Here is a 3,365-nt window from a genome sequence, read left to right as displayed (position 1 = left end):
TTCCGCCCTAACAAGTTTTTGGCGCCGCTGCCGGGGACTCGGCGTATTTGTTTAGTTTATGTACTTACCATCATTGGTCATTAGGACTCAGTAATTATGACGTAGTAGTTACTTATTTTTTCTGGTTGTGTTTCAGGTACTTTAGCAAGCGTTTATGCAAACTCGTTCTCGTGCTCGCAAGAGGACTTTAGATACAGCTGAGGAGACAGACGAAGTTCTTGATATTCCGGAGAAGTTAGATTTTGAGGATTCGGATTCAGGAACTGAGCAGAAAGAACCAGTAAACATGGGAGATCGTATTGTTCAAGCTGATCCAGCTCTTATGGATTTTTCTCAGCCTAAAATTGATGACATTCAGTCAAGCATCCTTCATCCGGCTATTCAAGCTAACACCTTTGAAATCAAGCCGGGAACTATTCAGATGGTGCAGAATTCTATTTCTTTTGGAGGAGCGGCAACTGAAGACCCCAACATGCACATAAGGAATTTTGTCGAGATCTGCAGCACTTTTAAGTATAATGGCGTGACTGCTGAGGCTATCAAGTTGAGGCTTTTCCCATTCTCACTAAGGGACAAGGCTAAAGACTGGTTACATTCTGAACCAGCTGGGTCCATCACTACGTGGCAAGATCTTGCGCAAAAGTTTCTGGTGAAGTTTTATCCGATGGCAAAGACTGCTGCTATGAGGAGTGCTCTTACTCAGTTTGCGCAGCAACCTACAGAATCTATGTGCGAGGCTTTGGAACGCTACAAGGAAATGTTGAGAAAATGTCCACATCATGGAATGCCGGATTGGATGGTGATCACTGGTTTCTATAATGGTTTGGGGGCCCAATCTCGGCCCATGCTCGATGCAGCAGATGGAGGTGCCTTATGGGCTAAAAGCTATACTGAGGCGTATAATCTTATCGAGACAATGGCTGCAAATGAGCATCAAAACCCAACTCAGAGGATGACGTCAGGCAAGGTAGCAGGTATTCTGGAAGTTGATGCAGCCACCGCTATTGCAGCCCAGCTCCAAGCGCTATCAATGAAGGTTGATTCTCTGGCTACGTATGGAGTTAATCAAATAGCTATGGTTTGTGAGCTTTGTGCAGGTTCTCATGCTACGGATCAGTGTTCTCTTGTAAACGAATTTGTTTAGTATGTGAATAATTATCAGCGACAACAACAGCTTGTGCCAGCGACCTATCATCCTAACAACAGAAATCATCCAAATTTCAGCTGGGGGAATAATCAGAATGCTATTCAGCCACCATATCAGCAAGGAGTGAGTAAACAGTTTAACCCACCTGGATTCCAGCAACCACAGCAGTATGCTACAAGGCAATCATATCCTCAACAGGGAAGTGCAGATGCACCTACTAGTGCTGATTTTGAGGAACTTAAGCTGTTGTGTAAGAGTCAGGCGGTTTCTATCAAGACCTTGGAAAATCAAATTGGTCAATTAGCCAATGCAGTGCTCAATCGTCAACCTGGCACTCTTCCCAGTGACATGGAAGTACCAGGCAGGAAGGAAGCTAAAGAGCAAGTCAAGGCTATTACCTTAAGGTCTGGAAAAGTAGCTGATGCTGAAAAGGCAAAAGAAGTAGAAGCTGAAATTAGAGGTGAAGAATCTAAGCAAAAGGAGAAAGTGGCGGAACCAAGGAAGACTACTATTGAACACACTCTGCCTGAGGCTAATACAGGGGAGAAACAGCTCTATCCTCCACCACCTTTTCCTAAGAGATTGCAGCAACAAAAGCTGGATAGATAGTTCGGGAAGTTTCTGGAGGTGTTCAAGAAACTTCACATCAATATACCTTTCGCTGAGGCTCTGGAACAAATGCCTAGTTATGCGAAATTTATGAAGACTATTCTTTCAAGGAAGGTGAAACTGGATGACCTTGAAACCGTTGCTCTCACTGAAGAATGCAGCGCTGTTCTGCAACAAAAGTTACCACCAAAACTGAAAGATCCAGGAAGCTTCACCATTCCTTGCACAATTGGCAATCTGACGTTTGACAAGTGCCTTTGTGATTTGGGAGCAAGCATTAATCTGATGCCGTTGTCGATCTTTAAAAAACTGGATCTACCTGATCCAAAACCCACGTACATGTCACTACAATTGGCTGACCGTTCCATTACTTACCCAAGGGGCATAGTTGAGGATGTGCTCGTCAAAGTGGATAAGCTCTTCTTTCCAGCAGATTTTGTTATTCTGGATTTTGAGGAAGATAAGAAGATTCCCATAATATTGGGGAGGCCTTTCTTGGCTACTGGTCGTACCTTGATAGATGTGCAAAAAGGTGAACTTACTATGCGGGTCCAAGATCAGGATGTGACCTTCAACGTATTCAAGGCAATGAAATTCCCTACAGAAGATGAGGAGTGCTTAAAAGTGGATGTGATTGATTCTGCGGTTACTTCGGAACTCGATCACATGCTAATGTCTGATGCATTGGAAATGGCCTTAGTGGGGGATTTTGACAGCGATGATGAAGATAGCAACGAGCAATTACAATATCTGAACGCTTCTCCCTGGAAGCGAAAGCTGGACATACCATTTGAATCTCTTGGTACTTCTGACCTCAAGAACGCTGAAGGGAAGCTCAAACCATCAATAGAGGAAGCACCTACCTTGGAGCTCAAGCCATTACCTGATCACTTGAGGTATGCTTTTTTAGGTGATTCATCTACGTTACCTGTTATTATTTTATCTGACCTTTCAGGTAGTGAGGAAGACAAGCTCTTAAGGATTTTGAGAGAATTCAAATCGGCTATTGGATGGACCATAGCAGACATCAAGGGGATAAGTCCTTCATATTGTATGCATAAAATTCTGCTAGAGGAAGGTAGTAAGCCAACTGTGGAACAGCAGCGAAGACTGAATCCCATCATGAAGGAGGTGGTGAAGAAAGAAATTCTGAAATGGCTAGATGCAGGCATCATTTATCCTATTTCTGACAGCTCGTGGGTGAGCCCCGTACAATGTGTACCTAAGAAGGGAGGTATCACTGTGGTCGCAAATGAAAAGAATGAGCTCATCCCTACTCGAACAGTTACAGGATGGAGAGTATGCATGGATTATAGAAAATTGAACAAAGCCACAAGGAAGGATCACTTCCCCCTTCCATTTATTGATCAGATGCTTGACATATTGGCGGGTCATGAGTATTTTTGTCTTCTGGATGGTTATTCCGGGTATAATGAGATTTGTATTGCACCAGAGGATCAGGAAAAGACTACCTTCACTTTTCCATTTGGCACATTTGCTTTTCGCAGAGTTTCGTTTGGGTTATGTGGCGCACCGGCCACCTTTCAGAGATGTATGATGGCTATATTCTCTGACATGATTGGAAATAACGTCGAAGTGTTCATGGATG

At 43.6% G+C, this 3,365-nt stretch overlaps 1 non-coding gene across 1 annotated transcript; it reads right to left on the bottom strand.

Annotated features, from left to right (window-relative positions):
• Positions 1-679: 679 nt before the first annotated feature.
• LOC141688094 (small nucleolar RNA R71) lies at positions 680-786 on the bottom strand. The gene has a single exon (XR_012561560.1). It is a non-coding gene; the product is annotated as a small nucleolar RNA R71 (small nucleolar RNA).
• Positions 787-3,365: the final 2,579 nt, after the last annotated feature.

The sequence above is a fragment of the Apium graveolens genome, chromosome 9 (genome assembly GCF_009905375.1).
Source record: "Apium graveolens cultivar Ventura chromosome 9, ASM990537v1, whole genome shotgun sequence".
NCBI lineage: Eukaryota > Viridiplantae > Streptophyta > Magnoliopsida > Apiales > Apiaceae > Apium > Apium graveolens.
This window is presented reverse-complemented; position numbering and strand designations above follow the sequence as displayed.